Source organism: Maniola jurtina, chromosome 8 (genome assembly GCF_905333055.1).
Source record: "Maniola jurtina chromosome 8, ilManJurt1.1, whole genome shotgun sequence".
NCBI classification, from domain to species: Eukaryota; Metazoa; Arthropoda; class Insecta; order Lepidoptera; family Nymphalidae; genus Maniola; species Maniola jurtina.
The window spans coordinates 9085998-9113218 of record NC_060036.1 but is presented as its reverse complement, the minus strand read 5'-3'; the positions used below and the strand labels follow the sequence as shown (position 1 = coordinate 9113218).

Sequence of the window (27221 nt, the reverse complement as noted above, 5' to 3'; positions counted from 1 at the left end):
TGTGGACCTCCGGTTGCTGGCCGTTGATGGGATAGTAGATTGGAGGCCACGTCTTGGTATTCGAAAAATAGCCAAATCAAATTTTCTTATTGCTGTTTTTGTTCTCAGCAACTGCACCAGACATAAACGCCATCCAGGGACGGAGGCGTGCACAGGACGGCCGTGTTATCGCACATGTTTGCCGCGCTTTTGAACGGAAGTCACGTGGCATCTGTTGGTAATGTTTTTAGGAACGCAACGGTGGCGCCACCTCGGAAAACTATCTTGAAAGTGGCCTGCGAGATTTCGACTCACTTTGGTTCGGTCGATCTTAGTGTGCAGACGTGTTTTATCCATCTGTTATTATTGCGCTAACTTAGTTTTGTTGAGTATCAAGCCTTAATCATGTAAATAAGGGTTATATTTATTATTTCTTATATTTTTATTGAGGTTCACTTCTGGTATTCTTATATGGATGCAAATTTCTTCACGATTTTTTTTTTCTTCACCGTAAAAAGCATTACATCGTACGTGACTCATAAAGTTTTTCCAAGGATTTTTTTCTCCTAAGTATCACAGTTTTTGAGATATTTACGACTCATATAGTCTAAAAAGTAGTTTTCTTCATAATTTGCAAAAGTACCCCGTTTTTAAGTATTACTGGAGCTATAATAAAAGTAAAAGTATTTTCATATTGGTCTGTTCATCTAGTATCTATCTATATCTATATAAAGACAAAATTGAAATAAGTAGGAGGAATGATCGGCAAGGAACGCGCACCCTTTAGGATCAAAATAGATCGGACATTAAACTTGCTAACTATACGTTTCCACATACGCATTGTGGCAGTTCCACAGACAATCTTAGCTTCTTTTTGCATTTTATTACTGAGCGAAGGAACGAGTTTAACAAAGAAATCAACAAAGATTAAAGAGAACTTAGGAGCTGTTAAACATTTCCTGTTTTATCCTTTTTAGAGTTTCGTACCAAGAGGGTGCCAACGGGAGTGTCTAGTACAAGCCTTCGCAGGCCGTTGTCTTTCCGTCCATCTGTCCGTCCGTTTGTCCATCCGTCTGTCTGTCAGCTGGCTGTATCTCATTAACCGTAATACGTAAGAGTCAAAATTTTCAGTGTGGATCTATAACAACAAAATATAATAAAAAACCAAGATGGCGAGCTTCATTGTCCTTCCACATAGTAGCCGGAGTCTGTTCGAGGTCGTAAATGTCTATCGGTTGACGACAACTATGACGATTAGATACACCTTCTGACGTGATTTATGAACTGTTTGAATCATCTCATCGCTTGTGAAACCCTATATATATGTTATGATAATATTATGCTCGTAAAACATGATGATTCACACAACGGCGGGCCCACTTATCGTCCACCCATATATAATATTTGCATCATTATATTCAACATCTGGCGGAAAAGTGTGCTTCTGTATTTATAACGTGTCCATATTGTATCCGTTTCCTCTAACCTCAATTTTATTACCTTCATGGCGAACTTACTATACCTAGGTATGAATGTTATCTAAGACCATTTTCCTACAAACGATAGGCTAATAGCTAGGTTTTATAATAATATTTCATACTTTATCGTTAGACATAGTAGTAAAAATTTGGACCTTGTTGATATTTATTATTTTTACAGGCAAAAGTAGCTGAGGAGTTAATAAAAAGCATGTTACAAAACTGATCACTAAATACTATAAATATTAAAAATCCGAAAGTATATGTTTGTTTGTTGGCTTGTCCTACAATCACACTTAGTTATTTAAAACAAGTGTAAATTAAAAATTTATAACACCCCCGACAAGTGAAGGTTACAGTAACTAGAAAAGAGCTGATAACTTTCAAACGGCTGAACCGATTTTCTTGGATTTTAGCTAAGAACACTCTCAATCAAGCCACCTTTCAAACAAAAAAAAAACTAAATTAAAATCGGTTCATTAGTTTAGGAGCTACGATGCCACAGACAGATACACAGATACACACGTCAAACTTATAACACCCCTCTTTTTAGGTCGGGGGTTAAAAACTGGTTGATGCCCGCGAATTCGTCCGCGTGGATTTCGGTTTCGAAAACTTCGTGGGAGCTCTTTGATTACCTATATGAGTATCTAAGACTGAAAGTAGCCTATTTCTTACCCCAAGCAAAGAACGCAAGCTATATCTGTATACCTTTAATCAAAGTCGGTTAAGCGGATGGACTCTGAAAATCTAGTAGACAGACAAATGGACAGATACACTTTCACATTCATATGTATGGATCAGATAATATGATACGTAAAGCTGTGACAAGTGACAAGATTAATCCATACTAAGTATAATATTATAAATGCGAAAGTGTGTCTGTCTGTCTGTCTGCTACCTTTTCATGGCCCAATAGTTTAACCGATTCTGACGAAATTTGGTACAGGATTAGCTTATATCCCGGGGACGGACATACGCTATTTTTTATCCCGGAAAATCAAAGAGTTCCCACGGGATTCTTAAAAACCCATCCGCTTAATCGATTTGTATGGTACCGCTTGCGTCCCTGTCATTGACATAGGCAACTTTTTATCCTGGAAAATCAAACAGTTCCCACGGGATCTTTAAAAACCTAAATCCACGCGGATGAAGTCGCGGGCATCCTCGCTCGAAGTAAAATATATGAAGTTAATAAATTATTCGTCGCAACCGCCTGCATGAAGTTTTTCTGAACAAGGCTATATCGGGCAGTCCATGTTCATTGAGATACTCGTTTTGCTTCAATTTCCGTTACAGTCAAGGGCCCGCCCGGCGCCGTCCCGGCGCACACGTAACGGTAATGAGGACACTCATAGCGGATTCTAAAACTAAACCATGCGTGGAGATATAGATCTAACAAGGAATCATAATTAAATTAATTATATGAGCGGCAGTATTTGTTGAGCTATACCGATTGTATTTGGAACTAGAGGATGCCCGAGACTTCGTCCGCGTGGATTTAGGTTTTTAAAGATCCCGTGGGAACTGTTTGATTTTCCGGGATAAAAAGCTGTCTATGTCAATGACAGGAACGCAAGCTACCTCGGTTCCAAATTTCATATAAATCAGTTAAGCGGATGGGTTTTTGGGAATCCCGTAGGAACTCTGATTTTCCGGGATAAAAAGTAGCCTATGTCCGTCCCCGGGATATAAGCTAACCATGAACCAAATTTCGTCAGAATCGGTTAAGCTGTTGGGCTGTGAAAAGGTAGCAGACAGACAGACAGACACACTTTCGCATTCATAATATTAGTATGGATTAAGAAAACCAGTCAAGTGCGAGTCGGACTTGCACACTCGTGAACATGTTTTAATTTTTATTGTGATGTAACCACGAATTCACGGTTTTTGAAGTTTTGCTTTACTTGTGCTATTAAGACCTACTTACCTGCCAAACATGATCCTAGGCCATCGGGAAGTACTCTATAGGTTTTCTTGACAGACACGACAGCCGGACAGACGGACAGATGGGCAGACGGACAGACGGACAGACGGAAAATTTTTATAGCCAGTGGCAGTCGGAATGATGTAAGGGTTCTAACGATACGACATATCTACATCTAAATCTGATGGTACAACGTGTACAACCCGCCTTCTCACTGCTAAACATGAAGAAAAGGCGGTTAAAAATTCCGTGGGAACTTTATTTTCCCAGATGCAAGCTATCAAATTTAAATCTCCAAATTTCATTAAAATCGGCTAAACAGATGGGCCGTGTAACAAACAGACAGATACATTTTTGCAGATCTATAATATTAGTATCGATGGTGGAAGAATGAAATCCAACGAAGCAATTGCAAGGCGTAAGAAAGTAATTAGGTACTTTAATTAAACATTGGAAATCAATTACTAGACGGCTACACGAGGCAATAATTATCATATAATATAATATTATGTATTAATATACGCAATTCAATACATGTTGCGTTTAGCGGAAATATAATACAAAAAGCATAAAACATAATATCATACATAATAAGTAAGAATTATAAAATGATGTGTACAAGTTGTGACAAGTGTAAATTAAAAATTTATAACACCCCCGACAAGTGAAGGTTACGTACAGTAACTAGAAAAGAGCTGATAACTTTCAAATGGCTGAACCGATTTTTTTTGGATTATAGCTAAGAACACTCTCGATCAAGCCACCTTTCAAACAAAAAAAAAACGAAATTAAAATCGGTTCATTAGTTTAGGAGCTACGATGCCACAGATAGATACACAGATACACGTCAAACTTATAACATCCCTCTTTTTGGGTCAGGGGTTAAAACCAAGCTAGGTTCATATCCTTATAATATCTTGCAAGTATTTTCGAAACTTATAACGAACGTGACGATTGCGGAAGATCCGCCTCGTTTTGCCGCTATTTATTTTACTGAATAGGTTTTATTTATGCTAATATTATAAAGAGGAAATATTTGTTTGTTTGTTTGTAATATATACACTCTGAAACTACTGAACTGATTTTGATAATTTAATACTCGGGGTATAGAAAAAATAGTATAAAACCGATATACCTATGTATAAAAAATCCATATAATTACTACGTTATTCAAGTGAATTCCACAGGGAAAACAAAATTTTCCTCGAGGGAAAATTTGTTTGTGATTATTCTAGTGAGAAATCATACACCATTAAAGTAAAACAAAAGACAATCACATAGGTATACCTACTTACCTACTTATTTTATAAAGCACACTTTTGATACGCAAGTCATTGTCTTAGTAATATACCAGTTACGCATTTCAGCCCCAATGGTTTCCTTGTAGGTACAATGATATTTGAAAAAGGTTAGTTTAAAAATGCTGTGTCACAAAAAGCATTCAAAAAATTAAGATTATTGTGAGGGTCACATTAAAAACCCCTGAATCAATTTTAACTGTAGTATCAGACGGTTCAGTTATAATTAATTTCAGTATTTCATTCAGCATCTTTCACTCGAAGTCAACCAGAGAAATGTATGAGAAATTCCAAGGTGCAAATTTTGTTCGTTCAACTAAGTATTTTGTCCCAGTTGTTGAACTCTTAAAAGAATCTAGATGCAGTTGAACAACTGGGAAAAAAGAATGGGTAAACTGTGGGAATAATGTGGGAATGCGCCGAATTCTGAACACTACCTAAATACCTGAGTTTAACTATTTTGTTCCAGTAGTTCAACTCTTAAAAGGATTTAGATGCAGTTGAACTACTGGATAAAGTTTCACTAGTTCAGCGGTTGAACTAATCGGTTGTATTAGTGGGAATGAGTCAAATATTCGAGATGAAGTCTGAATAAGCGTTCATTTCTATGTCATCTTGTCTGTGTCGTGTGGCCGTGGAATGAAAACAAACGGGTCAAGTGCGTGTCAGATTCGCACACCAACGGTTCCGTACCTACCATTGTACAAGATAACACCACAGTTTTAACATCGTAAAACTGTGATAAGACGATAAGACTATGTACTTTAAATTTTTTTTAATTTGCATGGCGGTCATTTAGATTTTTTTATTATTTGTTATTATAGTGGCAATGGAATACACACTGAGAAAATTTCAACTCTTTACCTATTACAGTTCATGAGACGGACGGACGGACGAGCGGAGGCTTAATATTAATAGAGTTTCAGTCCTGTTGGCATTCTTCGGGCACTGAACCTTAAAAAACTTCAATTATTCGAATAAGTTTACCAAAGTGAACCGTATGGTAATCGTATCATCTTATTAAAAAAATAGCAAGCGGAATTCTTCATTTGAAACAGCAAGTAGAAAGTTACTTACTTGGAAAACGATATCATCAAATAAGTATCAAAATGTAATTTGAGTTGGTACGTTATATAACATTAAAAAATTCCATAATCTTGAGATTCCAGAGATGTCATTAAACATTTTTATTTAAACATAAGAGTTCTTATGCTTCAGAAAATAAAGATTGTTTTCGATGTCACTTTGTCGATGTCAACAGAATCAGTGCATGACTTATCCTAACAGAGAAGAATAATGCAAGACACGATTGTGAAACTGCGTTTTAATTCATAAATAATAGCTCTTAAGGAAAACAAAATAAGTTAAAATACAGACAAAATTAATTTGCTTTGACTAATGTGAAAAAACTGGTTTAAATAGCTTAGGTAAAATTTACTAAACGTTAATTGCATGTGAAGGTATCGTAATGCAATTTATCTTCATATTAATTATAGTTAATTGTGTACAAAGTATAACATTTTTATGACAGCTTCATCCTTGTTTAAACTACCTAAGGCCACGTTCACATCAATAAAAATTGTGTTCGGCAAAGATAATTGCACTGATTCGCATGTATTCTTGTCTTTAGGTAGGTATACTATGTCTCGTTAATGTCATAGTCTATTTTCTCGTCTCGGACTATTATTATAAAAATTATCTGCTTATAAACCAATAACGTAAAACGTGGAACAGCTGTGGGGTGACTAGATTGCTCGTGTCATTTGGTGTAAAATATATTGTTCGATAGCGCTCTAAATTACTTTTTTTATTTACTATAGGAGTTATAGGTACCTATAGGGTTTTCATTGCTTAACCATTGCAGCGCTGTTTCATAGCTACATTTTATCAAAGCAAGTATGCCAAGGTGGAGCTGCGTCACTGAATCGCACCATGGCCCACATGAAAATTGTTTTACATTATAAACTCTATTTTGAATATGATAAGAACTACGCCTTTATTGATAGTAATAATTGCATTATTCTCATACTAAGATAGAGCGCTCAATTCATACAGCCATTACTCACTATTGAAATTTGATTTATAGGTCAAGTTTGAACGGAGCTTATAAAATTATTATGGTACTTGGAATTATTTCTGCATTACCGTTAACTACTTAGTAAGTTTTATGTAATTTAAGTATTTTAATGTATAAAATACTATCGATATTGGCCTCATGAAAAGAGGTTACGTTTACTCATACAGGCTCTCAGACTTATTAAAACTTAGTTCGAATTTTGGAATCTAACTTTTATTATCAATCAATTATTATGTATGCCGTAGGAAATAGAACTACGATTAACTAAGCCACCAAATAAAGTAAACCAATGATGGATATATTACATTTTAGTTTATACATTGTATTTGGTTTGGTGCCTATGGTACAAAAGACCGTGTGTCAATATTATACATAATTTCTTAAAATAATATATTGTAATTATTATATTATTATTAAAACATTGTCTGATGAATTTAGATCTCACACATATTCTAATTTCAGTCCAAGTCAGTCAATATCTAAGTTCATACAAAAAGTGAAACATTGGTAAGTAATAAAAGAGGAAAACCGCTAACTTAAAACTAAAGCGGTTTTCCTTATTTATTCCACGTAAACTTTGTATGAAAGGTAAGTTTACGATGCAAAAATTGTTGTAAAATGATCAAATCAAAAAATTTATCATAATGTTTCAGCGGATATGAAGATTACCTAAAAGTAATTATAGGTAAGTAAGTATAGTATCTTACAAAGATCAATAAATATTAACATAATATTCATTCAATATAATATTCTTTTTGAATACATTGAATAAATTCTAAACGCAGTATATTGCAGTTTTATATAGGTTGGAGATGGCTTAAGGTTTCACTATTAACATCTATTGTAACCTAGGCCAATATATGATTTATGATTAAAATTAATACATAATAATTATTATGCATGAAATAGATGTACGATTGGAAAATTTCTTAACGTGTATAACGACCGGAATTCTGGTATTGAATAAAACAATTGAAAGATTGCTCAAAAAGAGAAAATTAATGTATTCAAGTGAATTCAAGTATATTTATTCAAGTAGGTAGCTCACTATGAAGTGTCTATTCCTACTAGTTTTCTAGTAGTCTTACTTCATCACATTATTATCTATACTTATAATAAATCTATACTAATATTTGAAGTTTTATAAATAAGTATCTAGAATATAAGTACCAATAGGTACTAAGAATATTAATTAGGTATGCATCTACTATATATTTTAAACAATAAAGACAATCGATATTGACTTAATTGTATTACAATCTATTATTAGAATGCAGAGAAATTATTATTTATCAGGAAACACCGACCCATTGAAAGATTCTGATTAGATAACAAAACTTCCCCAAGATAATGAACAAAAATAAATATTATGTTTTAAATACCTACAACTACATATAAGGAAAAGATGATATTTTGAACGGTGCACCAGTTCACTCTGGTTTAGGCCTTTATGGAGAAAATTGATGACAAGCAGACAAACTAAACTTCGTTTATTCTTGACTAGCTGACGCCCGCGACTTCGTCCGCATGGATTTAGGTTTTTCGAAATCCCATGGGATTTGATTTTCCGGGATAAAAAGTAGCCTATGTGCTAATCCAGGATATTATCTATCTCCATTTCGAATTTCAGTCAAATCCGTCCAGTGGTTTTTACGTGAAGCAGTAACAAACATACACTCACACACACACATATACACAAACTTTCGACTTTATAGTATTATTAGTGTGATAGTGTGAAGTGTGATGTGAAGTGTGATAGTGTGATTACAACATCGTCATTTTCGTCGATATTAAATCTTCAATATGTTTCGTCATCTCAAAAGTGACAAAATAATGTTCAAAATATAATAGGTACATACGGTTTAAAATCTTAACACTGGGAAAACCTAAATATTATGAACCTGACAGCAAAACCTGAACAAATCGTCACCTACGTCATAAACTATGAATAATAATAATAATTCAGAAACATTAGCGAACCAATGTGCTTAGTATGAAATACATCTCACCAACGTTAATGCTAAAGTAAATTTAACCCTAAAGACCTTGTTTTAAAGCTCAAATTCGTTCATCTTCTAAAGCCCACGCGGAAACGTTGCAAAATTAAAATCGATGGTACTGAATTTTTTACTTTAATTCAAGGGATTTAGGTCCATTTTACTTTGATGTTAATATTTTCTATCTCGAATTCTATTAGCGTTGGGTGAGATGTTAAATCTTATACTAAGCACACAGAAGGCACGCGTTTGCTGAATGATCGGACATTCGATACACGTGACGACTGCCGACCACCACAGAATAATTATTATGGGTAACAAGATAACACATGCTTTAGTTTATATCTACCATGAAATCAACCTTAAAACGTAATTGAACTCTGCGATTAGAGAGATTATCTCTGGTACTAATGATGAAACACCTTATGTCTTTGGTCTCACGAGTTTCATACGTGATGTAGGTACTTCAATGAATTTTTTTACACGTACTTACCGTTAATTTAAAAAACGATAATAATGTATGTTACTTCATTCATTCAGCTAATTTTATTTATTTTACTAGCTTCCCGTTTTTATTAAATTATTTGCGTATAATAGGACTGTGATCAATTAAAATTTATTTCACCTGAATTAATTTGTAAGTGAATGTTTTTCCTGGTATATCAAAATACATAATACGTATGTAGGTACATATTTTAAAAATTCTGTCTGTGGTTGATACAATAGAAGGAAATGTGGTGTTGACTGTTGACTGCATACGGTGTTGAATAAATTCGAAACATTTTAAACCTCTCCGGCCATTGAAATGTGGAACTTTACATAGCTATTTAAGTCATTGTTGTGCTTATTTTGCGCACCTACGTAGTATCCATACTTCCATACTAATATTATAATTATGAATGCGAAAGTGTGTCTGTTTGTCTGTCTGTCTGCTACCTTTTCACGGCCCAACAGTTAAACCGATTCTGACGGGTACAGGGTTAGCTTATATCCCGGGGACGGAATAGGCCGGAAAATCAAAGAGTTCCCACGGGATTCCCAATAACCCATCCGCTTAACCGATTTGTATGAAATTCGGTACCGAGGTAGCTTGCGTCCCTGTAATTGACATAGGCAACTTTTTATCCCGGAAAGTCAAACAGTTCCCACGGGACCTTAAAAACCTAAATCCACGCGGACGAAGTCGCGGGCATCCTCTAGTATTATTATAAACGAAGCGACAATTTGAAGAATTAGCGAAGCAACATGCTTTTCTTCTATGGATTTCAATTCTTCAGATCTGGCTTTTATTGGGATGTAAGGCGTAATATTTTTGTTTCATGTCATGTTTCTCAGCACTGCCGAATGAGTCAAGCTATACAATGTACAAATTATAATACTATGTGGATCTATGTGTTATGCGAACTAAGTGGAATACAATATGATGAAATAGGTGAGCGTAGATGTGTGTGTATCCGTAGTAGGTACCTATTACTCATGGTAAAATTTATGTGATTCGTGCGTTTAAATTGGGGTTACTGTAGCGATCAGTGCATAAATAAAATTAGAACCCCTTTTAAAATGAGTCAGAGGATTTAGGTACAAACTGTTGAGTTTCGCAACCATTATGTAAATTCGGTAAATTAATAAACAGACCACCAATGTCTTCGTAAATTAAACACTTTTTCATTTATTTTAATCATTAATGTCTGATAAATAATGAGAATAGCACAACAACTGATTCCAAAGATAAAACAATAAAGTAAAAATCCATGTTTCTCTACATAGCTTTTAGATACTAATATTATAAACATGCGAAAGTGGGTCTGTCTGTCATGAAATGTATGTCTGTCTGCTAACTTTTCATAGACCATCCGTGCAACCGATTTTAACCGTTAGCTTGCATCCCGGGGATGGACATAGGCTATTTCCCGGAAAAATCAAAGAATTCGTAAAAACTCTTAGAAAACCTCAATCGACATGTATGAAGTCGCGGTCATCGTCTATTTGGTACAGAAGTAGCTTGCATCCTGGAGAAGGACATCTAAGGTTACTTTTATTCCGGAAAATCAAAAAGGTCTCATGGCATTTTTAAAGAACCTAAATCGACACGGACGAAATTACGGGTACCTTTCGTCTAGTAAATAATAATATAGCTTTGAGTCTATCTGCATGAATCATTGATTGCTTAATCAGATGATAATTATTGTTGCATGTGGTTCCATGAAGCTTATTTGATGTATTAAACTAAACAATAATATTATTGTGTTATGAAAGAAAGTCATAAGTTTTTAATGTAAAACAATGTGGCGATAACTCTTAGGTAACTTTGAAAACTGTTAAAATATTATGTAGCCCGTTCATAAAAGGATTTGTAAAGATAAAAGAACTTCAGCGAATTTGTAATGGAAATTATTGCTACTGAAAATAAAAGTAAGGTATGACTTTAACTCTACTTGTATTTAAATCATAGATTGCTTAAGCAGATGATAATTTATTGTTACCTCCTTCTGATTCTAAGCAGGATAATATTATTATTGTGTTATGAAACGTCATAAGTTTGTAATGTAAAACAATGTGGTAATAACTATTAGGTAACTTTGAATATTGTTATCTAGCTCATTCAAAGATCTTGCTGGAATTTGTATTGCAAATTATTGATAATAAAAACAAAAGTTATGCCGAAGTTTTATTTATGAACTAAGTGTCTACTAACGGACTCCTTGGATATAAGAAAGGACTAATATCTAAATTCCAGTAAAGAAGTATGAGTGAAGAAGTGTATTTTCAATGTTTCTTTTATAGAAATCGAAACTGATAAATCAATAATGACAGGAGATCAAAATTATACAGTTACAAGTGTAAATTAAAAATTTATAACACCCCCCGACAAGTGAAGGATACAATAACTAGAAAAGAGCTGATAACATTCAAACGGCTAAACCGATTTTCTTGGATTATAGCTAAGAATACTCTCGATCAAGCCACCTTTCAAAAAAAACTAAATTAAACTTGGTTCATTAGTTTAGGAGCTACGAGCCACAGACAGATACACAGGGCCGACGTAGACAGCCACCATGCTATCATTCTTTATATCTATACAACTATACAATTACATAAGTATAAATCCTGGATTTTCAATATAGGTACATATCTATCTATAGACTTCGGAAACTTCGAGTAGTTTTGCAATATAAAACGTTTAAAACGTGTAACTTGTGTAATCAATTAATTGAGGTGGTAAGTAATAGCATCACTAATTAGTTTTAAGGCGGGGAAAAACAGTTTCTGCACGATAAAAATAAAACAGCATTTCATTACTGTAATCAATCGCATTTTAGAAACATCGATTTCCCAAAGGTTTTAAAACTTGGATCCTATTTAAGTATCTAAGTAACTACTTACTTGGTTGTTGTTTAGTTACACGAAACTAACACTTAATTAAACAAAAACAAAGAACGAATTTATCGAAGGACTTAAAAAATATTATATTACATCTATTGAAGTGTTGCCGTAGGTATAATTCATATATTTTGAGAACGCACTTGCCATATTTGCACTATGTGTCAAATGTCATGTCGAAAGTACGGTTACTTTTGATACGACACATAAAGCAAAAATGGCAAGTGCGTTCTTTAAATGTATGCAGTTCTATGCTATGGCATAAGAACTAGCATAGAACTAGCTGCTGCAGATACTTTAAATAATTCGACGGGGATGCTACTAAATGATTTAGCAATTTCTCCAGTTAATCTACTTAGTGCTGTATGTTTCCGAATATTGGTCAGGATTACGACTCCATTACCTCGTAAATTTTTATCTAGATTGCGCATTATGTTGTAAAAATAAAAACCAGTGCGCATAAATCCAACTGTGTTATTCCAACACGCTACACTACCGTGATTGTCAATCTTATCAATACAATCTAGTGATGGCTATCATCTCATAAAACATGACAAGTGTTGATACAAGTAGGTACTTTTAACTGATCGTACTATACAAGGTGCGGTGCAAATGAAGTATTGGATTTTCACCCGCATGGAAATGGCATGGCTACTGGCAATGCTGCGCTAGCTTCATTTGGTCATCTTGTTGTCCCGCGAGCGAGATGCACTAATGTTGCTTACGTATAACGTAGTCCTTGTCCCGCTCGATTGACTTCGCTGAGACTTCAGCCACACAAGTAGATATCTTCAGCCGTAGTTTTTACCCACACGCACAAATTGTATGCGGACAGGCCAGTTTCCCGGTAGTAGTATTACGTGAGATTCATCCAGGCGAACGGTACCTACGATTCAGCAGTTTGTTTTTCTGTCGAGAAATATAAATCTGTCCCAGCTGACATCCTGCATCGTTAGAGTTGTAAAATATTCCATTTACCAACGATTAAAAAGTTCCGTTATATTATGTCCATAATGGCAATGGACTTTAATCTAACTCCATAATATGTATCAACCTTTACGAGTATTTCCTGATAATTTGAAATCATCTAGCTTTTTCCTACTTCTTAGTTCGCGCGGATTATTTTTACACAATCCCTTAGGAATCCTTTTATGTTGTCATGTCTGTCATCAGTACGTTAAAATAAGCTAACAAAAGACCATAATTTTTTTGTTTACACTTAGTTTTATAACATTTTTGTTCACAATCTAAAACATAAACTAATGTTTATTTTTTCCATAAAAGGCATGCATATTTAAGTGTGTTTCACGCTGTATGACCGTGACAATCACACTCTTGTGATCTGAAGGCTGAAGCCCCTTAAAAATAGTTTTGTCGCGTTTCGATTGGAATAGTACTAGATTCGTGGAAATGTTTTTCCTCGCGGTTAGCTGAAGTGGCTATACTATTTAAATATTTAACCATAGAACAAAAATATTTACACAAATACACGGACATTATTCTGTTCTATGTAACGTGGACTTTATAGTTATTATTATGAGTGATTACAATTAATTAATTTGTTGATTACTATGATTATCAAGTTATACAATCAATACTGCTTGATGTTGTAATATTACGACTTTCTGCTCTATAATCTGGGTTTGTACTTTGTATAGCTACGAATAACAACGCCTTTTGCGATAGTCTAATTTTGTAACCTTCCAACATGCAATGTGATTGACACTTCATCTTCACAACCCATTGCGCTATGTCAGTTACTTTAATTCTCCTACGGATCTCCTTACTTCTGATTTTGATTTGATCACGTAGAAAAACTCCAAGCATACCTAGATCTCTCCATTCGCCCGCTGAGTGTCATGAGCTTTCTAATGAAGCTCACCCAGCAGTTAGCGACCATGTCACAGACTATGTCGGGTCCATATATAGTCATCACTGACAACCTTTTGTCTTCAAGCACTGACGAACTTTGCACGAGAAGACATCTCGAACTTTCTTGAACGCTGCCCGGCCAAGTTTGTTTCAGCTGGGCAGTGTTCTCATTCAGCGTTCAGTATATTCTATAGTAAAGTATTCATTTGCTGACCCAATAACTAGTTAATTAAAAGTGAAATTTTTGAACATTTCTTGCTTTCTTACCCAGAAGACAGATAATTTGGATTGTACAGTGTACATCCCAAGTGAGCTCTATGTTCTTAGTAACTACGTCATAGGACTGCTTAGTTACTTAGGGCCAATTTTTCAACTGTCAAACAACTTTTATTTGAGGAATAAAGAGGTATTGACAGTTTTGGTACAGGACATCTGTCAAAACGCCAAGTTTATTCCTCAAAAATTATAGAAGTTATTTGACGATTATTTAACGTATTAACTTGGATGAATAAATACTCGTATTAACAGATTTCCTATACAAAAACTGTCAAGCCCTCAAATTTATTCCTCAGATAAAAGTTATTTGTCCATTGAAAAATCGGCCCTAAGTCAGATTAATTAATGTAGCTGTATACTAATAGCATATTATCAACCGCAGCTGCTCAGATAGAGAACGACTTTCAGTTTAAAACAAACCGGATTATGAATTTGATAAGGGGTATCATAATATTATTGTGATTACAAATAATTGCAAATTCATTCGTGGTACAACTTCATAGATAAGTAATTAAGTACATAGTACATGCTACACAAATCAATAAATTTTATGAATAATGATAATAACAGTATAATCACAAATAAAATTATTACAAAATAAGTATATATCGATTCACGCTTCTCCAAACTACCTAATGATTATATAAATATCGTATATTCTGTTAGACTACTCACAAAATACATTAGTCCTTTACCAGATTGTATCTGCTGATACAGTTTGGTGGTCAGATATACCTTATAGTGGGAAAATATTTTGCTTCGTAAAATAGGTGTGTTGCCATACCAAAAATTTTGACAAGAGAAAGTAGAACAGGAAAATTGCGGCTAGGGTTGTCTGCGCCATAATGTCGTCAGCATTATAAAATCACACTAATATTATAAAGGCGAAAGTTTGTATGTGTGTGTGTGTGTGTGTGTGTGTGGGTGTATGTTTGTTTCTCCTTCACGCAAAAACCACTGGACGGATTTGACTGAAATTTGGAATGGAGATAGATAGTACCCTGGATTAGCACATAGGCCACTTTTTATCCCGGAAAATCATAGAGTTCCCACGGGATTTCGAAAAACCTAAATCCACGCGGACGAAGTCGCGGGCGGCAGCTAGTAATATATAAGTTCTTTAGTCTATTGTTCCTGTGGTGAAATTAAGGCTGCGCCTGTATATATCGATTTTAACAGGGCTCTCTCCGTCACTCGTTTCATACCATTTCATACAATCGTAGTTCCAATTTCATTTGAATATTAAGCAACCAAAGTCCATGAAATTTTGCAGACATATTCTAGAAACTAATATCTGTGTCTGTGGTGTTTTAGATTTTTCTAAAAATATGTAGTTTTAAAATTACAGGGGCTCAAAGATTTATTTGTATGAAAATTTTAAGACCGCGTAACTTTGAAACCGAATATTTTAACAGAAATCTGGAAAACCACAGACATAGATATTAGTTTCTAGAATATGTCTGTAAAATTTCATGGACTTTGGTTGCTTAATATTCAAATGAAATTGGAACTACGATTGTATGAAATGGTATGAAACGAGTGACGGAGAGAGCCCTCTTAAGTGATTACCACCCCTCATGAACATTTTCAGCACCAGAGTTGCAAAAAAAAAATGCTATGATAGGCTTAAGACGTCGGCCTTTTATTCAGGGATCTGGGGTACCATCCCGGGCACATGGCTCTAACTTTTTGGAGTTACGTGCGTTTTAAGTAATCAAATATCACTTGCCTTTACGGCAAAGGAAAACAGCGTCAGAAAACCTGCACGCTGGAGGGTTCCGCGTATAATGTTACAAAGGTTTGCAGAAGTCTGCCAATCTGAACTTGACCAGCGTGGTGGACTATGGCTGAACCCCATGCGCAGTAGCGTGCCAGCGCGATGGGTTGTTTATGATGATGAGTAGGAAAACTATGCAGTTACAGTTACGGTTTGTAAACAAAACAATGACAATCATAATAGTTAATTAATGGCGTTCATTATAAAACGGAATTTCCCATATTATGTTGTCAATTTACCTACTTATACCATAAGTCAGTATAATATGCGGAAAAATATATACGACAACATGATGTAACAGCAGAAGCCAGTACTTAACGCGAAACCCAGATAACGGGAAGTAGAGACGGCCTCATTCTGGTGTTTCTAAATAACCTGAAAACCAAATACTTAAACGGATTTTCCATAGTAGGTAGGTACCTATAATGAATTCCTTTGAAACTACTGGTTTATTATACAAAGAAAACAATAGGATGATGAAAAGAAAAAAACGGATTAAAAAATAGATTACAACTATTTTAAAAAATTCTAACGGAACCTTTAAAAAAGCTACATCCTCTTAGACCAAATCCCAGGAAAACGCTATTAGTTAGGCAATAGGTATGTACTATGTACCTACTCGAATATTTTAAATTATAATAATTAGTTTTACCTACGTAAAACTTAACGGTACATCCATAATATTTTCAACTACAATAATTTTTTAATGATAATTTCTTAATTAACTTCACTTAAGTGCATTTAACTATACGGTTTAAATTTTGATTTACACTTGTTTACGAAATATTTTTATATATCCTAAGGCACTAGAGGATAATGCAGAATGGTTACTTCCGGAGATACGATACAAACTTTTATTTCTTTATAATATTAACAAATATAGATGGATATCCATTTACCTGTGTAATAATTAATTTTTAGAAAGAAAAAATTGAAATCTGGTTAGTTCAACTTTCACGTAGCTTAGTATAACAAATGGTGAAGTTATCGATTCGACGATTAATAAACGATTTTGTAGTGAATGACGCAAAACATGTACATTATTATTTTTGCTATCTATTCCATAATAAGCCAGGCGGCCTCAGCGAGACCGTTGACTTATTAAAAAACTCCAAGGGCAACAGACGGGGAACATGAGAGGTTTGACCCGAAACGTTTCTCGTTGCTATGTGAATTCGAAATCTTTTGGAGTTCTGTATAAAGGCAAAAAGGGAACTTTTGTAGGTATTCTCCTGTCTGGGAATTTTGTTTATTCTTCAAAGTAGGTACCCACTGATATCTCTCTGTCTCACTGCATAATATATTTTTTTGTTTTTTAAACTTAAATAGCGATTGGCTAGACTATTAAGCTAATACTTTTGATTTTTTTTTAACAACGACAACAATTAAACAGTAGCAAACTATTCCTGACTAGCAAATGCCCTTGACTTCGCCCACATGGATTAAGGTTCTCAAAAATATCGTGCTAACTCCGATTTTCCGGCATAAAAAGTAGCCTATGCTACTTTCCAGGTCATTTAACTATATCCGTGCAAAAAATCACGTCGATTCGTTGGTCCGTTGCGGCGTGATTTAAGAACAAAATAACAAGCACACTTTTGCATTTATTATAATACTAGCTGATGCCCGCGACTTCGTCTGCGTGGATTTAGGTTTTTCAAAATCCCGTGGGAACTTTCTTTGGAAAATCAAAGAGTTCCCACGGGAAAAAGTAGCCTATGTGTGTTAATCCAGAATCAGAATTGTATTGTATTGTATCCAAATCCGTCAAGAAGTGTTTGCGTGAAGGAGTAACAAACATACACAGACACACACATATACATACACACAAACTTTCGCCTTTTTAATATTAGTGTGAAGTGTAATAGTGTGATGGGTATCTAGTGATATCTCTCTCAGTATTTTTTTATGGGAACATTGAACCTCTTTCCCAAAGCTCCTAACAAGCTTGACATGGTTTTAATTCGGCTGAATTTCTATTTCGTATAAATGTAAAATGGTCCGATCTTTTGTTTTCTGGCAGTAATTTATTGCTGACGCACATACTGTTTACATTTGTGTGTATTCTAAAAGAGTGAAGACAGAGTTCAAACGTGATCTGAAAACGTAAAACATTTATGTCTCCAATGTTAGAACTACCTATGAAAAGCTAAAATTATAAAGCTTGCTACCGATGCTTACGAAAACTCTCTGGCGAGACACTGAATGGCAATTTCCTTATTTTTATAATACCTACGCCGAAGTCTATGAGTTTATTTATTTACTAGCTGATGCCCGCAGCTTCGCCCGCGTGGATTGGTCAGATCCCCTGCAGCATCAGGATTGAGGAGTTGGACTCCAAATTTTTTGTGAAACAATGTCGCGAAGTTCCTCTATCGATTAAAAAAGAAATGACGCAAATCGGTTCAGAAATCTCGGAGATTTCGGTGTACATAGGTAGAAAAACACAACTCCCTTTTTGAAAGTCGGTTAAAAAAGTAGCCTATGTTACTCCCTGGTCAATTTTCTACTTGTCTGTGAAAACCCCGTCAAAATCGGTCCAGCCGTTCCGAAGATTAGCCTTTTCAAACAGACAGACAGACAGACAGACAGACAGACAGACAGTCAGACAGACAGACAAAAATTTTAAAAACGTGTGATTCAGTGTTGGTATCGTTCAAATAACCATATGAGCTTAATATGAGGTAGTTATTTCGAAATTACAGACAGACACTCCAATTTTATTTATTAGTATTAGTATAGATGGGTAAGGAGTGATCAACTGCGCATCACATGCATCTGTACACGTTATCCCAAACAGTTTGGTTTTCTCATGTGGCTTCAACCTGGTCCTTTATCGGCATAATCTATAATCACAGAATACTTAATCGTACCTTACTGGTATAGTTTGTGCTAAGTACCTACAGCTACCCACTGAAATCCTGACATTCTGTCTGATTTTTTCTTCCAAGCGATGTGAGCTTTCTTTCAATGTGATTCGGTAGGCAATCATAATAAAATAAATTAAAATAAAAGAAGCTAGGGTTTGGCGATCGTAAATTCTTATTCCCTAAGTAATTTCAAGCGGAAACGTGTAAAAAACGTTATTTTTAGTTATAATCACACAGACTTCCACTTTACAAGATATGTACGCCTTTTTTATATACCCAAGAATGTCTCTTCCGGCAGCTAAAGGAAATACGGGAGGAAAATATGTGGTCGACTTTACGAACTCCGTTATGAGGGTCAATATACTTACAAAGGTAAATACTCAAGATCACATACATTGCATATTAAGTAGGCACCTATTATAAGATTCAGGATTTGGGGACTGTCGCCAAAAGGCAGAATGACATTCGTAAAGACACTACCAAACTGAGGCGTGTGGAATTCAGTGGGTATCACAATATATTATGACTCAGACAAACAATAGGGGACTTTGAAAAATGTGTGTGTCGTATCATCGTATGCCAAAAAGAGAATGAACCGTACAAGGTGAAGATGAATATTGGAATACCCTATTGGGAAGATTTCGTTGGATAGAAGCCGGCGTTACTTTGCGGAAGTCTTATGATACAAAGGAACAACATGCTTACTTCACTATACTCCGCTAAAACAGGCAAAATATGGTACAACGAGTAGCATGCGATATGCGCCGCCTGCCCTCCCACTATTAAAGATGCAGGAAAGCAATACCTTTTTACCTCCTCCTAATTATCTCACAATACCTCGCAAATCTTCACATTCAACGTACGTTTCACTTCAACATCAGGGCATTTTCAGGAGATGTAGATTCTACAATGCTTAATTGCGAAGTGTGTGGTGGATAAAAAGCTTGTCTGTCTTCAGGACTCAAGCTATCTCTGTTCCTTTCATTAAAGTTGACTGCGGATAGGCCGTGAAAAGGTAACCGACAGACAGAGAGACAGACAGACAGACACACTTTCCTAATTATATTTACGTGTATTGAAAGTAAATACGTCTGTGGTATAATGTGTTGTTATTTACTATTCGGACCATGTGATAAAATACAGTTGAATCGCAGCCAAAATGCACATTTTGCAAAACGGTGTAATAATAACCCAGACATTGCTATATATCCCGGCTGTGTCGTAGGTATTATAGGTACTTATGTCTCGCAGTCTGGCAACTATTCATGACATAAAAATGTACATTTACCGAAAGGAAATGCCGTTACGGCAAATAAGTTTAAGAAAATTGAAGTCGTTTCGAATCCATATCCATACTTATATTATAAATGTGAAAGTGTGCCCGTTTTTATTCCGATACAAGTAAGCCCTTGACTGCAATCTCGCCTGGTGGTAAGTGATGATGGAGTCTAAGATGGAAGCAGGCTAACCCGGAAGGGGTACCTGTCGCTCTGTCTGTCTGCTAGCTGTTTATATTCCATCTGTTTAACCGATTTTGATGATATTTGGTATATTTGCATCCCATGGAAAGACAGGCATATTTAAGTAGGTGCCGCAAAATCAAGAAGTTACCAAATTCTTGAAAGACCTAAATCTACGTGGATGAATTCTGGTGCATCACCTACTAAGGTAATAAATCTCCCTAAATCAATAAATATAATTATGTAGATACTTTTCTACTTAATTTGACCAGGTATCACGTATTAGGGATTCCAATCGATATGAGAAACAACCAGTTTAGTAGTTATAAGTAGTTGCATTATTTAGAAACTTGATTTTGGTAGAGGGACGGAAATATATTAGTAGGTGTACTTTGAAAGGTATTGTTATTTATGGCGGTATCTACTCATTTAAATATAGTACACATCTATTGAAATTGGCCAAAGGTGCGTCATACAATCAACGATTCAGTTATAATGGACGCTGTGAATCCATCAGTGCGCTCCCTCGAGAACCCATACATCACTTTTAGTTGTAATTCATGTCATACATTTATTTTTATTGCGCAACATTACATTCATTACAGTGCAGCAACATCAGTCTAAACAAGGTTTGACGTCATCTCATGTACCCTCAACCTAAAAAGAAATGGGTCACTCTACAATTCACTTTCGCCAAACGCGAATGGACGTCAAGCGCCTATCAAATAGGTACACGGACTCATACAATATTTACTTGGCATTCGAAAACGTTTGCGACTCACGCCTATCTCGCTTTTCAAGAAATATACAAGTCATCCAATCCATACTATTATTATAAATGCGAAAGTGTGTCTGTCTGTCTGCTACCTTTTCACGGCCCAACAGTTTAACCGATTCTTCCAGTTCCCACGGGATTCCTAAAAACCCATCCGCTTAACCGATTTGTATGAAATTTGGTACCGAGGTAGCTTCCGTCCCTGTAATTGACATAGGCATTTATCCCGGAAAATCAAACAGTTCCCACGGGATCTTTAAAAACCTAAATCCACGCGGACGAAGTCGCGGGTATCCTCTATAGTTCTAAAATAAGTAGTTGTATATATAAGCTAGATGATGCCCGCATCTTCATTCGGTGGATTTAGGTTTTTACGAATCCCTTAGGAACTCTTAGAATTTCCGGGATAAAAGGTAACCTAAATCTGTCTCCTAGATGAAAGCTTCTATAGGTACCAAGTAGATGCTGCCCGCAGCTTCGTCCGGTGGGTTAAGGTATTTTCAAAATTTCGTGAGTCTTTGAATCTTTGATTTTCCGGAATAAAAATTAGGCACCTACCTAGCCTTTATCCCTCTCCGAGATGCAAGCTATAATATATGTACCAAACTGGTACCAAACCGATACCTGCCTTATTTACTGAAAACATAAAAAACTTATTTCAATAGGTACTTAATGTCTCTTGTATAAGGGACGGGTATCTTAAGAAAACAGCGTAGTTACTAATCGCAGACTTTCGATGAAATCATGAAATACAAATTAGGTGACCTGGTTTGAAAAGTTTTATTATTATAAGGTAACTGGATATGTGAAGACGTGTCCTGAATATGAACTTCTCAGAAGAAATTAATGGGAACGAGGCTCATTCATTTTTATTTTTATTCATCGCCGCGACAAAACGACAGTCTTGTGTGGTCTATAGTGGCACATTATCTGTTGAAATCTTGATGGTCGATATTAATATTATTATAATCATTTTTACGAGCTCTTTAGTACGCAGCAAAAGTAGTTTATCTAGGTGTTTCCGGTTGATTGTGATCGGATTCACTGCAATATAAATTTATTTCATGATATTTGGCCTACATTATGAGATACCTACTTGACATTATCTAGGCATATTTACGATTATATCTACGTGGTTTGAGGTAATTTCCCTCTAATATTAAAACCTGCCTACGCAATGTTAGATACCAACAATTGGTGGTTACTGATTACCAAACATATCCGAAACTAGAAATGTTAAATATACAAAATTGTTAAACAAATTTTAAATAGTTACTACAGACTTTCAACACACCTATTTTTTCATACATCAAGATTTATTCTATTAATAACATATTTAGACTAAACATAAGTACATATAATTACTTATCTACATAAATCGTCCAGTGTACAAATGGATGTTTTAATTAACATTATTAGAATAATATTAATCTATCTATACATATAATAAAATTGTAGAAAAGTGGTGTCTGTACAATGGAAATATATAAAAAAAAAGTAGCAGGGGTTGTTATTATATCGATGCCGAACCCGAAATTGTAATTAAATTTTTTTTTGTCTGTTTGTCTGTGTGTTTGTGCACGCTAATATCAGAAACGGCTTATTAGATTTAGATACGGTTTTCACTAATATATTGTAGTAAGCTTCACTTAACATTTAGTGTTTATTTCATGTCAATCGGTTCATAAATAAAGATCGATTTAAAGAATCACGGCGAACATTTTTAACGTACATGCTGCCCGAAAAGTCACTATTCCACGCGAACGAAGTCGCGGGCTTCATGGTTTAAGTTTTGATGATACATTTTCGGAGTTTTGTATTTTTAGCTAGATTTAGCTACTCTACACTGTTTCCAGTTTTCCACAGTAGCAAATGGTCTCCAGGCGACGACCCTGTACTTTCTTAAAATAGATTTGCGGCTTATCTTGTTTCTATACGTTTTTTATTTATTAATTACATGATAATAGTTTTTAATAGTTCTTAATATACTTACCTACATAATTCTTAGTTACTATGGAATTCTTAATACTACATCACAGTATAACGTTATCTTTATCGATTGTAATGGGCTAAATGTCAGAATTCATGAAAAATAAATTTTGTTTATAGGTGGGTGGGCTCCACTGGGTGACGTAATAGATATAGTATTAATTTATTTTATCGGTAAATGAGCATGCAAATTATTATGCTTAATATAATATATCTTAGGAAAAGTTCTGGGCTTCCCATTTCTCCACCACATTGTATGGGAAAACTCCAGATTTCAACAGACGCAGAGGTAGAATATAATAACATTTTTATCCAGATGTGCTTTTGAATAGTCAAAATATTTTTTCGGTTCGGAATGCTGTTCCTACCGAGAAGAAGCAGCAAGCTGACGACTCCTGAAGATAGATATAAAATAAAAACGAAGGGGTTCCGTCCGGTTTGTTAAAAAAACTAAATCTAACGAAGCAAAGTCACGGGCAATAGAATAAAAAAGCGAAATGGCTTGCCTAAACTCCACATCACTATAATTTTTCAAGCAAAAACGTTCTCTAACCATCCAACAATACAACAAATCCTTCAGTCACGGATTTGTATGTAATTATCATAAACGTTTGAACAGCTGGTTTAAAATAAACGGAAGGTCAGCAGCAGCTATTAAATCTAAAAAAAATCTTAAATCTTTTTATAATAAACTTATGCTTCACATTATAAACAGCGAGCTACGGGTTAATTTATTGAGGGATATTCGCAATATGAATTTATATTATAATTCACTTAGTCTCGGTTTCCATGTCACCATCATCCTCGTCGTCATCAATCGTTAGACATCCACTGCTACAGGCAACTGACATAGATCTCTTCTAGGGACTTCCAAGTTCATCTTACGGATTTCCTCGTTTCAATTTTGATCACGTAAACTCCAAGCATAGCTCTCTCCGTCGGCCACTGAGTAAGATATAAGTAAATTAAAATATTTTTACTCTAAATGGTAAATAGGAAAGTAGGTAGGTAACTAGGTATACTAACTTGATTTAAAATCGGTTATCGGCTATTTATGTACTTACATAATATATTCTGGTATTGTATAAATTATTGCAGTTTCTTGTGCTAAAACTACAACAATTACAATTGTTGCCTAGTTGAATGAATCCTGTGTTGACTGTTATTGGGTATTTTCCAAGCAGAACATTATTTCGTCACCGAGTCTCAGTTATGAACTCGATAGCTGTTGAGAATTCTATTGATTTATTGATTCTAATTATTGATTCTAATGACAAAAATATATAAAAGGTTATTTCATTAGTATATGTTTGAAGTATATTTCTACATTTATATAAAGGGAAAATAATGATCTTTAATGCACATTGCACTTGTTTAACCAGTATCTACTATCTAGTATTTTTATAATTAGTAAGAGTACCAGTACGAGTGTAATGAATATAATTGATAACATTAATATAAGGTCTTATAATCTCTCTACATAGGATAAACTGTGAGATCAAGGTGAAATCGTGAGACACACCAGTTTATTAACAATAGAGTGTTCAATGTAGGTACGCTTAGATTGTTGTCAATAACGTGACAAGAAAACATATCCTGATGACCTTTCTTGCTTTAGGTATTACAATACAACAACTGTCTTTGTACTCTACATAAATCGATTCAAGTCAATTCTGAGGAGATACTTTTTTTTTTCTCTCGTCTGGCTTTACAAAGATTAGCCAATGTCAAGTTTGTAGTGTTTTGTAACAAGTTAGTTAAACTATACAAGTATGGACCCCGTCTGTGCCGGCGCTCGCCGACACACGCACGGCACCCCCTTAGAGCGTTTTCCAGTCAGTTTTAACAAAAAAAACACTCGAAAAAGGCAGAGCACGCCTGCCAGCTAACACCAACACAGACGAAATCCAAATCGCAGATTCGGAGATACTTTTCAGTCAGCTCTAATCTGCTTGTTGGTTGGTAGGGCTAGTCACTACAAGGAAAATCATCTTTACTTTCCGACACGACATATCGTTATCGTGTACCGACTTTTAAGTACAACTTTCTTAAATTTGCAGCTGTGCGTTCTATATAAAACTTCAATATTTATCATCCGGTGAAATCGTAGTCAAGCACAAAGTCATTGATAAAAAGTATCGTTTCAAAACAACAATATTGGATGTAGGTGTCATATACTCTTACGTGTAACTTTTTACATGTATATTACACATTATTGCGAAAAATAAACGTTAAAATGTTGAAATATTTCACGAACGTGCGGCTACTATGTAATATTGGATTTTTATTTCAGGCACCGATGTTTATGCTGTAACATTATTGTGTAAAATAGTTGCGAGCAACTGAATTATTTCTAACCAGATGATGCCCGCGCCTTTGTCCGCGTGGATTTAGGTTCTTTAAGAATCCCGTGGGAACTCGTTGATTTTCCGGGATTAAAAGTTGCCTATGTCAATTGCCGGGATACAAGCTATCTCTGTACCAAATTTAATATAAATCGGTTAAACGGATGGACCTTTAAGAATGCCGTGAGAACTCTTTGATTTTCCGGGATAAAAAGTAGCGTATGTCCTTTCCCGGGGTGTAAGCTAACGCTGTACCAAATTTCGTCAAAATCGGTTAAACTGTTGGGCCGTGAAAACAGACAGACAGACACACTTTCGCAATTTAAATATTATTATGGATAGTATGGATGGATGAAACTCATCGCGATTAAATAGCACACAATCAATTCAAAATGTTGAAAATTTTTGTTATAATCATACGAAATAAATGTTAGCAATGCAATTATTTGTTCAAATTAATTAACTTTTAAGATAAAACGAGAGTTTATACAAATATTATATGGAAAATTATTTGCTAATCAACAAGAAACAGAATAACGGTGCTGGGTGCGAGACAATAGAATTCACAGTAAAAGCTAAGCGTGCGATTCATATTAATGAACTATTTAATTACATAACGGCAGTGAAACACGCCTTAAGAGCGTTAACGCATGAACCTGGTTGGCAAGTTTAGGTATTTACCCGAGGTTCTTTGTTTGTTTCCGTGAACGGACGTACCGAGTTCAGTTTAGTTTATAACAAACCGTTTTGATCCTAGACGATTTTCAAACGGATTATTTTTTCAATATTTTTAAGTATGTGGTGTTAGTTTGTCGTTTTTTTTAAAACAGTGATGTTTTTAAAACAGTGTATTGTCTTTATAGATTAAGTACGAGTGAATAAAACTTATAATTGTAGTCAGTACTTAATACTAATCTTTTATATACTTGTGTAAGTATAAGAGAGTCAAGAAATTATACAAAATTCAACTTTCCTTATACATATTTACGAAAATATGGTTCCTTTATCATGCACAGTATAAATAATTACACCTACTATATTAATTTTCACATATATATTTATAAAGGCTGGTAAAATAAATGTGAAATCCATCTAAAATTTAAACAGTCTTAAATATTTAATTTGCAATATTATCAAAAATATAATGCAATGCTACTAATACTCATAAAGACATTGAGCAATTTTTCTTATTTATGGTCCTTTACAATCTTTTCTTTTATTGTTAGTACTAAATCGTACTTACCGTAAGCGCAAAACAATGGACAGTACAATGAAAGGGATTAACAGGTACAAAAATGCAGATGTTACACTTGAGTAGGTATTTATTCATCAAAAATAAGTGCACTGCTACGCGAGTCAGCTAGGGATACAAAAACAAAATAATATAAAGTTCAAAACTGAAAGTACGAAAACCCACCAACTACTTTTAAAGACTTCACCGCAGATGATTGATTATATTTGAATATGTATAAATCATTATATACATGTATTCGAAATTTTCATAATAACTGCTATGATTTGATATTGAACTCGATCCATCTATTTCAAGTTTATTTTTTCTTGATATACATTTCTTTTTCATGTCATGTGTAGGTAATACCAATTTCGATATACTTTTTGGGTTTCGTAGGTTATATCTCTTACATTCGTTTTGATTATGATAAGTTCTTTTATGACATATGCCAATATAGCCTCTAACATACGGAATGGTAAAGCTAAG

The 27221-nt window shown here is 34.7% G+C and overlaps 1 protein-coding gene and 1 long non-coding RNA gene across 6 annotated transcripts in view; both read right to left on the bottom strand.

Annotated features, from left to right (window-relative positions):
- The window catches only part of LOC123867596, a 249170-nt gene that overhangs the window by 35363 nt on the left and 186586 nt on the right, over positions 1-27221 (bottom strand). The window lies entirely within an intron of this gene.
- Positions 543-21816, bottom strand: LOC123867603. Its single transcript, XR_006796454.1, has 3 exons — positions 21805-21816; positions 7015-7023; positions 543-693 (listed from the first exon to the last, which is right to left on the bottom strand). It is a non-coding gene; the product is annotated as an uncharacterized LOC123867603 (long non-coding RNA).